At 43.7% G+C, this 10,095-nt stretch overlaps 1 long non-coding RNA gene across 2 annotated transcripts; it reads left to right on the top strand.

Moving 5' to 3' along the window:
- The first annotated feature begins 629 nt into the window (after positions 1-629).
- Positions 630-9,762, top strand: LOC110296854 (uncharacterized). 2 transcript variants are annotated; one of them, XR_002378221.2, is made up of 6 exons: positions 630-689; positions 1,208-1,376; positions 2,404-2,550; positions 3,227-3,376; positions 7,395-7,497; positions 9,598-9,762. It is a non-coding gene; the product is annotated as an uncharacterized LOC110296854 (long non-coding RNA). The 2 variants fall into 2 exon arrangements; XR_015047482.1 differs by lacking the exon at positions 1,208-1,376 and adding an exon at positions 1,047-1,184.
- The last annotated feature ends 333 nt before the right edge of the window (positions 9,763-10,095 follow it).

The following is a 10,095-nucleotide window of genomic DNA, read 5'->3' as shown; positions in this document are numbered from 1 at the left end:
CTCTTGGAATATTTCCTTGGGAACACCAGGAGTCAGGAAAAGGCCAGCAGGACTGTGGGACTGATTCTCCCATAAACGTTTTTGCTTGGAAGCAAGTCATGTACCTGAGAGAAAGAAAGCCTCAACAAAACTTACTCAAACAACTCAGGCAAGCTAGAGAGTTGGTTGAGGGTGGAAGCCTTCATTTTCACACCGATCACCTCAGAGCTGTGGAGAGAGCAGTTTCCTATAACTTCTGGGGGGGGGGGGGAAGCACAGGACGATTCTAGCATAGAAGCCTGGGGGAATTAGAACCCAGCCAAGCAGTGTAGAGGTCTTGTAAGCACGGTCACGCAGCCATTTGAAATAGGCCAAGCTGGGCTTGAATTTTATCCACTGATAATTCAATATAAATCAAGACAGAGCATGGTGGAATTAAATAAAAGAGAGGATTGGTGACATTTCTGAGATAAAGGACTTATGGTATAGCATTTATATTTAGACCAGAGTTGTGATGACAGTCTTTAGAAAGACAGGGATTTTAAACAAGTCCTCGTTGGAAAGGTTGGCAGCAAGCCCAAGTGAAGAAAACAAGGCAGAAAGGATGTCACAGGAGAATGTTCTAGAATGCAGAGACAGACAAAGGAGGAAGACCAAAGACCCGACCATGCCTGGTGTCACCTCGAGGTTTTTGAAACTGTAACTGAAAGGTGGAGAAAGGGTGAAAAAATGTTGCAAGACAGTGTCAGATCTGCTCACCTTCGACTTTTAGTGTCAGATCTATTCACTTTTGACTTTTGAACTTTGTCCTCCAGTTTAGAGAACACAAAATTAGAGGGCAAGGTCAGAGTGGGATCAGAGTTAGAGCAGGCAGCGAGGAAGGGATTTTCCCTATAGCTCCTGGGTAAGAAGGCGGTGACCAGCAGCGTTTGTAGCCGGTTACTTTACTTGTAACATTTAGGATTTGTTGTTCTTTTCTCCCCTCCCCCCACCTCCCTCTACCTCTTCATTTTTGATTCTTACGCTCCTTTCCTTCATATACTTCCCCCAACCTCTCCTGCTGCCAGTCACAGCAGTTTTTCTGGCATGGGCTGTCTGGTTCTATGTTTCTGTCAAGGGGAGAGAGACGGTAAAGGGGAGAAGACTGGATGCACTCACAACGGTTTCGTCATTTCCTGTGCTTGCTTAAGCCACGAGTGCAACTGGTAAGCAACCCTCTTCATTTCAGGAAAGTGGTGGAACTATCAAGTTTCAGAAAGAAAAGTTACCTCTTACGACTGTCAATCAGAATTAGAACGTCCGTGAGGCTCACTACAACCCTGCAAGGGCTGATGATTTAGATGTATTAATTACTTACATCTCCAACTGATATGACTGCAAAATTGGAAAACCACAAGGTAACTGACTAGATGATTTGAATCGGCTGATTGACTATAAACTGCTGAAGTGGTACCTGGCTGTGTTAATGACTGAGCAATAATTTGCGAAGTTTCTCCTCTGCTTTTCTAAATTACAACAGAGAAATGTCCTATGCAAATTATAGATGGGCCTGCAAACACATTCTGATCATTATTTGGAAGGGAGTAGGTGATATTCTGGAAGCCAGGCTGTTCCTCATGTGCCTGTGAAACAAAGGGCCCAAGTCCAAACCACAGAGCCAATGGTTTGCTTTACCTAGAGATAAGCTAAATACACAGTGCAAAACCCACACACGCACCTCTGTACACTAACATTCAGCTACTGCAAGGCGGAAAAGCTTTCACGTTCCATTCATCTGGGTCATTCTTGGCATAAGACAATGAAATTATTTGAAAACACAGGAACCAATAAAACCACATAAAACTGGATTCAATATATATTTTTTTTCTGGTGAGAAAAACAAATCCCCCAAGAAGCAGTGTGACTGAGTCACAGGCACACTGAGCTGTGCTGTGGTGGCTCTCTCCGATGATGCTGTCATTCACAAACTCAGGCTCCTCAGCAGAGCCCCTAGCAGGCCAGCTTAAGCTGCCTCTTCATTTTTGCCGTGTGTGTGTGTGTGTGTGTGTGTGTGTGTGTGTGTGTGTGTGATCCCTGTCTGAAATGTACACACGTCATGTTCCCTCCAACCATAGTGATTTATTCGGACTATTGAGTACTGTGCTCTGGCTGCACAGGGCAGGGAAGCCACACTTCTCTCCTGATTTACTTAGCTGGGCTCTTCTCTTCCTCCAAAACCCAGTGGTGGCTCAGCAGGCTCCATATCCATAGACCCTCCTGATCCCTGTGGACTACCCCACCCAGCCCCCAATCCTGTCACAGTCTAGTCATGCTCTATGCTAATGTTTCACAGCCCCATTTGGGGTCCGATAACCCAGTGTGGAGTCTATACACATTGTTGTAAACAGGTAACAACAACTGAGAGGGAGCCCTTGTATTCTGCAGGTGGCAATCTGAAACAGGCCAGTCCTGATGGCAGTCAGAACGGAGGCTCACTGAAAATCCTAAAACTAGATCTGCCACGTGAACAGCTATTTATATGCCTCAGCATTCCCCCTGAAGCCTCCAAGTGAACACATCACAGAAACACATGTACGTCAATATTTACTAAGGTGCTGGTCACAGTATCTGAGCTATGGAACTAACCTGGGTATCCATCCACACAGGAACAGATAGAGGAAAATGCACTGTATACACATGGTGGACTTTTCTCAGCCATAAAGAGAAATTAAATTATGTGAGTTGCTGGAATCCTCATGCATCCAGAGCTAAAATATTAAGCCAATCAATTCAATCTCAGAAGGACGACTGCCATGCATTCTCTTATTTATAGGTCCCAGATTTTATGTAAATATCTAAAATAATATGCAGAGATGGCATGAAACTAGTAAAGGCATCTAGTTTAACAAAGGAGACAAATGGGAAGGGGACGAGGGGGAGGGGGAGGGGAGTTGTATGAGCTGGAGGCAGAAGCCGGGTGTGAGGTGAAAAAGGGGGTTCAGGAGGTGGGGAAGGGACTGGGGTGTGAGGTGTGGATATGTTCACAGTACTTCAGACACTTACAGAAGATGGCCCTATGCTGTTCAGCATAGTAAGATAAGAAGTAAAAAGTACTGGAAACAGTAGAAGGTTTCTGAATGGTCAGTGAATAGAAAGTAATTGAAAACGTACTGAATCTGACGTGTTTCTGGCGAGGTCTGCCTTTGGTGCCCTGTGCAGAGTCTCTGCAGCCTTGGTTCCGCTAACCCCTCTGTTATTTACTCTGTAGTGTGCATTCTGCCTACTAGTGCAACCTCAGCCAATGTTGTCTGAAGCAACTGGTCTCAGTGACCATGAACGTGGGAAGTTTCCTGAGCTTGAAGAATCAGTGGTTTGATTACAGAAAACCCAGGATTTTCTTCTTGTCATCCCTCAGCATGTAAGCCGCCAAATTAGTTTATCTTTAAAAGACTTCAAGCACACCTGTCTCACCAGCATGGAAAAATTTCATCTTTAATACATGGTAAAATGGAATACATACAAAGATATATTTAAAAGATTTACTTCACTTTACTTACTGGAAATTGAACTTGTATCCTGTTCCCTTAACTGCTGAGCCACCTCTCCAGCCCCAAGATTTATGATTATATTATTTTTCATTTACCTATGGGTCTGTGTGTGGGAATGTGCACATGAGTGCAATGCTCAGAGAGGCCAGAAGAGGGCGCCCAATCCCCTGAGCTCAAATTAGAGGCTGCTGCACCTGACATGGTTGGTGGGAACTGCTTTGGAGTTTCTGTGATAGTAGTGTAAGCTCTTAAGCACTGAGCTATCTCTCTAGCGCATAAAGACCTGCTTTAAAATAATTTTATTAAGATTATATTACCAGAAAGTGTTGAGCTTGGATGCATTTGGCCATGGTGCTCTCAACTGAAAGCTGTTGGTTGGTGCTAGAATAAATGCCTCCATGAAGGAGTTAATTTGCTGCTAGAACACGAGCCTCGGGTTCAGAGGTTGAGTAGATACCACATATGTTCGTTACATATTCTAGCAGGTGAAGGTGGACATGGTATGCATTTGAACGTCCTTTCTTTGGAGATGCATGGGTTTGCAAGGAATAGAAGATACACTCAACCGCCCTGGATGTGGGTGTAAACTTACAAATATGCAAAACTTGCTTAGAAAAGTCAGAAACTCAGAAATCATTTTTTTTTTTATTTACAGCGAGATTCAGGCCAATACAAGAGTTTGGTAAACTCTGGAAACGACGTCTCACCTAGACAGGTTAGCCTAGGTAAAGTCAAAGCTGATAAGGCCTTGAGTAAAGCAGACTTTGTGACATCCAAATTTTCTCCTGCTCTTGTTTTTCCAAATTTCAGGAAGGTTATGGTTATATAGTGCAAGGAAAAGCACAGAGGCTGCCGTCCAGGATTAGTCTGGCTCTCACAGAGGCTGCCCTTCCGGGATATCACACATTAAACCTTGACCAGAATGCTCACAGTCATCATTTGTATTTTAGCAAATGAAGGAGAATGAAGGAAACTGGGGTGTGTGTGTGGGTGGGTGGGAGGTGTCACACATCTCAGTCTTTTGACTTTGTAAAAAAAGGTTTTTAATGATATCGTTTGTCCTAGGGTCCCGGGTCCATCATGGCTGCACTCTCCTTAGCCCCTGAAACAGTGTTCAACCTTTTGTATTCTCATGCTTGCCTGGGTGAATGGGTCTGAAGTTTTGACTGGATAGCTGAAGCAGTCTGTAGGATTTCGACTGCGGAGTAATGCTGCTGTCCAATAATTTCAGCTTGCAAGCCTCCGTGACGGGAAGTGAGGGGTCCATTTTCTAAAAGTACTCATTTCAAAGAAGAAATTCAGTAACCTAAGCCAAACTGTGCCCCCAGGTCTCCTTGGGTGGGCCAGCATGCACATGCCTTTAGTTTTCTGTGCTATAGCACAATGCCTGTTTCTTCTATGTCAAGCTGAAACTCTAATAAAAGGACTTCCCTCCTCAATTGGGTTGTGCTGAGGACAGTAATTCAGAAAGAGTCTCTACTTGATGAAGGGACACAAAGCAAATGCTATCACTCCTGGTTCTGTGACAGTGGTGAGAAGCTGTCACACACGAGCTGTAACATTTGGCCGTGGGCGTTGCTCCAATTCTCATCTAGATTCATAACAGTTATAGAACTCTTTTGACTGCTTGGATGTTGTTTGGCCATCGCACAAAATTTGTCAGTGTTGACATAATATTTGAAAAGTACTTAAGACAGTCAATACAAAAAGCAAGTAGATGTAGTTCACTTCACTGATACGTCAAAGAAAGAGCGTTACAAAGGAAATGACTAAAGGAGACAATCTTACGAGCTTGGGATTCTAGACTTTTATCATTGAAGACATTTGAAAGATATTTCCTCTTGTGTAGATTTTTGTTTTATGGTTACATCAACAGCTTGTGTCTGAAGCAACAACAAGGGAGGTGGTTGAGAACTTTCATTCTTTATGATAATCTAGTATCCAAGCAGACACAAGAGGGTTGAAATGAAGATATAACCTCTACAGATTAGATTTGTTCAAAGATAACTTATTAAGTATTATTAAGTATTATTATTATTAAGTGTTATTAAGTTAAAATAAGGAAATGATGCTTAACTATATCCTTATTCCCGGGTCATTGGACTAATACATTCTCTCAAGACTTTTAAAAGTAAATAAATACTGATTTGTACGTGTGTGTGTGTGTGTGTGTGTGTGTGTGTGTGTGATCAAACATCAAGAAAAACAACCCAAGGGAAGAGGGATTTCTTTGGCTCATGGTTTAAAGGGATGCAATCAACCCTAGCAGAGGAGACATGGTGGCAGGTAGGTCCTCTAAGATCCCTCACCATCTCACATCTCCGCAGAACAGGAAGCAGAGGGTGGGCAGGAAGCGCAGAAGATTTACATACAATCAAGGTCCACCTCCAATGCCCAACCTCCTCCAGCAAAGCTCCACACAATACAACCCTCTCAAAGCAGTTCCCTCATCTGGGAAAGAGTATACACATACAGGAGCCTCACTGGAGTGGAAGGAATTTTTCCACTGCAGCAGTAACACTTGAATTCCACCTATAACAGCCTAGATTCCGTGTTCCTTTAGCATTTATTGTATACCAGCCACAGAGTCCTACTTAGTCTTTCTCCAGTGGAACAGTCCCATTTCCGGTTGCTCGTACCAGATCCTTACATTATCTCTTGAAAAATAGTTTTCTCCCAATGATTACCTATTTGCTTTATTTTACTTTTCCCCAAATCTGCTAAAAAAAAACAATTAATGAGCTTTCAGTTCAAGCCTGACCCATGAACCCTGTTTTCAGTGATGGCTTTAACCTCCGCCCGGCTCTTCTCAAGGTGACCTTGGTGATATTGTTACAGTTGTTCATTATCATTTTTTAATGCAATACCAACTATCTCTATTGATTCGTCTCTGCCCTTTGGTTCCATGAATCACAACACATTGCTATTTGAGTGCCTATCTACTTGCCAAGGTTTAACTGCAGTGGGATGCCGCTCAGCCTGCATTAGCGACTACACCGCAGTCATTTGGTCTAATGGTGTTGCGTCTGAGGTGAAAATGTTACATTCAAAGTTACCTTAGAAGCTAATTATGGGCCTCTTTTGCTTTTTCAGTTTTTATTAATGACCTGCCCACATCATATAGTTCATAAGATGCCCTGCACATGTACATGCTGCTGAGATGACCTGTGACCCAGGCAGAGTGCGGGTGGTATAGAGCCATTGTGTCTCGGAATTAGACATTTTCTGAACGATGCTAATAATGGATATTCATTTTACCCAAAATGCTTGGGTTCAGATGGCTTAAGCTGTACGAGGCTACCACGCAGTTTCATTTTAGCCCACTTTTATCCATGTGTGAGTGGACAGGTAGCTGAGCTGGGTGCAGGAATGTATGTCTGGGGCTTTTCTGGATGCCACCTCCTTATGCAAGTGAGTGCACCATGCTGCTACTTTGCAAAAAAAAAAATGTAACCTGTTGCAAGGATAAAGTGTTAAGAAGGCTACTTTTAAAAACATAATATTTTATTGATTGTTTAGGAATTTCATGTAACACACCTTGATCACTCTTGATTCCCAGTCCTCCAAGGTCCACCCTCCACCCTTGTGGCCTTCCCACCACCACCACCAAAGAGAGGTTTTTAAAAAAGTAGACCAATTTATGTTGCCCATATACTTACTGGAGCATGGTCAAACTCCTGGTGGCCAGCCTGTTAGAGAGAAGTGAGTCCTTCCCCACCCCAACCCCGACAAGTAGCCATGTATTGTGCAGAGCCATGCTTCTGCATCTTTATTACAATGTTTCAGAGTCCTCTTCCGTGGCTTCCTGTCTAGGTTGTTACTTTGTTTGGAGGGTGGCTGGGGGTTTAGGTTGTTCTCAACTTAAACAGTGATTTGTGTTTCCTCCAGAGTTTCTCAGAAACTTGGTGACTTCTCTACTAGCAAAAGGATTTTTTCTCTGGGACGAGCATGCCAATTGCAACGTAAATCCTATGGGAGGCATTTCACACACGTAAGGCCAGGATACACACGGGGTGCTGTCTATGACTCTGGTTGTGGTTCCCCAATCTGCGGAAATGCCTTCCCACTGCTTCCTTTGCAGAGCAGTGGAACTCGGGGTGGCATTTGCTGGAATGAGGCTTTCTTACTTGTGCTTCCCTTGGGCAAGGGGTGCTGAGGGTGCAGATTGCAAGATGGGGATAGAGAGAAGGGGCTGGGATGGAGGTGGGGGATGGAGGGCGTGGGGGGTGGTGATTTCCATGCTGTGGTCTTCAGCATGCCTTTGAGATCCAGTAACTGCTCAGGCCTGGAGTTCTAAGAATGATGCTTGAGGCTTGTGGATCAACTATCTAATCTTCAAGAGTGACTGTGCTATAAGAATGCACCGGTGACCTCAGCAATGCCATCATTTAAGCCTGGGACAGTGCGCCTTACAATATCTTTCTTTATAAGGAGATATTGAAGCCCCCTGTCCCACAGCAAGGAGGGTCCAGAGCTGGGAGGCAGGTGGAGCTCCTTGGACTCAGAGATGTGTTTCACTACGCTGAAGTCCATGCTTCTACTCTGGACACCCCCTTTCCCTGCGTTCAGTGTGGGGGTGTCTGTGGGCTTGCTGGTTGAAGAGAACTCCAGGTAGAGGGGAAAATACATGCAGAAGAACAGAACTAGGGACATGCCCAAAAAGGTATTTGGGACCACATGATAAATGGCCATTTAGGCCATGAGAACGAGTTCGTATTTGGGCTTGTCAAGAATATCAAATCTCTGAGTGGTTTTGGAGCTACTGAGAGAAATCACCTCATCAAATTGACTTTTTAGAGAGAGAAGAAATAACAACCCTCTGAATTCAAGCTAGATTTGTGAATTGTAGGTTGTGACCCCGTGTGGTGTTCCCTGACAGGAAATGTGGCCATCGTGAAAAGGCTTCTTATTGGGCAATGGTCAAAAGTCAGTTCTTAAGCAAACACATAGCGAGTTCGAGGTGTTGCTGGCAGAAGGCATCCTGGGGCTCCCTACAGTCTTGGTTCTCAGCACACAGCACTTTGCTCTGGGCTCCATGTCACACCACACACTGCCAGGGAACGATCCCTGGACAGCCAAGCTCAAACACAGCACTATGCTCCGGACTCCAGTGTTCTGAGCATATACACAAAGTCTTCTGCTCTTACAGAAGTATCCGGTCTAAATAGGAGAAACAAAAGCTTTCAATAGTTTTCTACCATGGTTTCTTACCATGGAACTCCCCAATGACCACACCTTTAATAACTTTTAAGAGAGTTTTGTTTCCTGTCTATGAGCATTTTGACTGCCAGTGTACACGTCAGCCCCATGTATCCAGTTCTTGTGGAGGCCAGAGGAAGGTATGGAACACCATGTGTGAGTGGGAATGTAGAGCCAGGCCTCTTTGGGGAGCACCGAGTGTTCCTCATCACTGAGCCACCTGCCCAGCCCCAATTACTATACATTTGTATAGTTGATGCGTTCTTCCAGCAACACCTCGGGCTTACTACACGTTTCTTTAGAACTGACTTCCCCTTTGCTTTTAATAAATAATAATTACACACACACACACAGACACACAGACACACACACACACACACATGGTATACCAATTAATTATCTTAAAACAAATTTATATATGCTCTATTATCATCAAATGTTTAATTCTATATCTATATTAAATACCAATGTATTTTTGGTCACATAAAAGTTTCTCAGGACTAAAGAGATCATGGGTGGATAAAGTTTAAGAAGCCAACTTTAGAGGCAGGAAATATTGAGAAGTGGTCCCTGACATCAGTGTGGACCAGCAGAGGTGAGGGCTGGCGGTTTGGGTGTGGTAGGGAAGACAAGGAGAGAAGCTTTTGGGCAGGGTTTTTCTGTGTTTGGTTGAAGAAGGCATGCGAGAGACTGAGCAAGTCTTTAGCTTTGCGGTTAGTGTATGAATGGATAAAGACAAGGACGAGAAGGTGTTTGCTCCATTTCTCTTTAAGGATTTGTTCGGCAAAGTTTGTTAGGAAAGGGAAAGACTTTGAATATAGATGTCAAAGACAAGAGGGGGCGCTTGTGGAGATGGTTTGAACTTGACAATGTAAACTTCTATTGTGTGTAGGAAGAGCAGAGGAGAAACGAAAGGTAACCACACTTGGCAAGGTTCCACGAGTCACCTCAGGCGCGAAGAGGGTCAGAGAAAATGGCAAGCATGCAGAACTCCCAATTACCGTAAAAGCCCACTGATTTGGATTAATTGGGGTAGAGGGCAACATGACTAAATAAAAGTCTGACTTATAGGAAAAAAATTAAACAAACTCGGTTTGATTACTTTACAGTATTTTTAAGTTAACCGTTTCCTATTAAAAGAGATAAATTAGCGAGCATAATTTGCAAATACAACACAAGGGCACGGATCTGAGGGCAATAGCAATTACAATTCTTCCATTTACTTAGCGAGTACTCAGGGCTGAGTTAGTGTCAGGTAATACTGCTTGTCATGAGGCCTCTAAGTGGCCTATCAGCCAACGGACAGCTGATGGACAGAAAACAACCATTTTCTTCTCTGAGAGGCCCTAAATTTTATGGTGTGCATTGGGTTTTTCAGATTTTTTTTTTT

Source organism: Mus caroli, unplaced genomic scaffold (assembly GCF_978045245.1).
Source record: "Mus caroli unplaced genomic scaffold, Mus_caroli_1 scaffold_7, whole genome shotgun sequence".
NCBI classification, from domain to species: domain Eukaryota; kingdom Metazoa; phylum Chordata; class Mammalia; order Rodentia; family Muridae; genus Mus; species Mus caroli.
The sequence above is the reverse complement of the archived record's forward strand: the minus strand, read 5'-3'. Positions and strand labels throughout refer to the sequence as shown.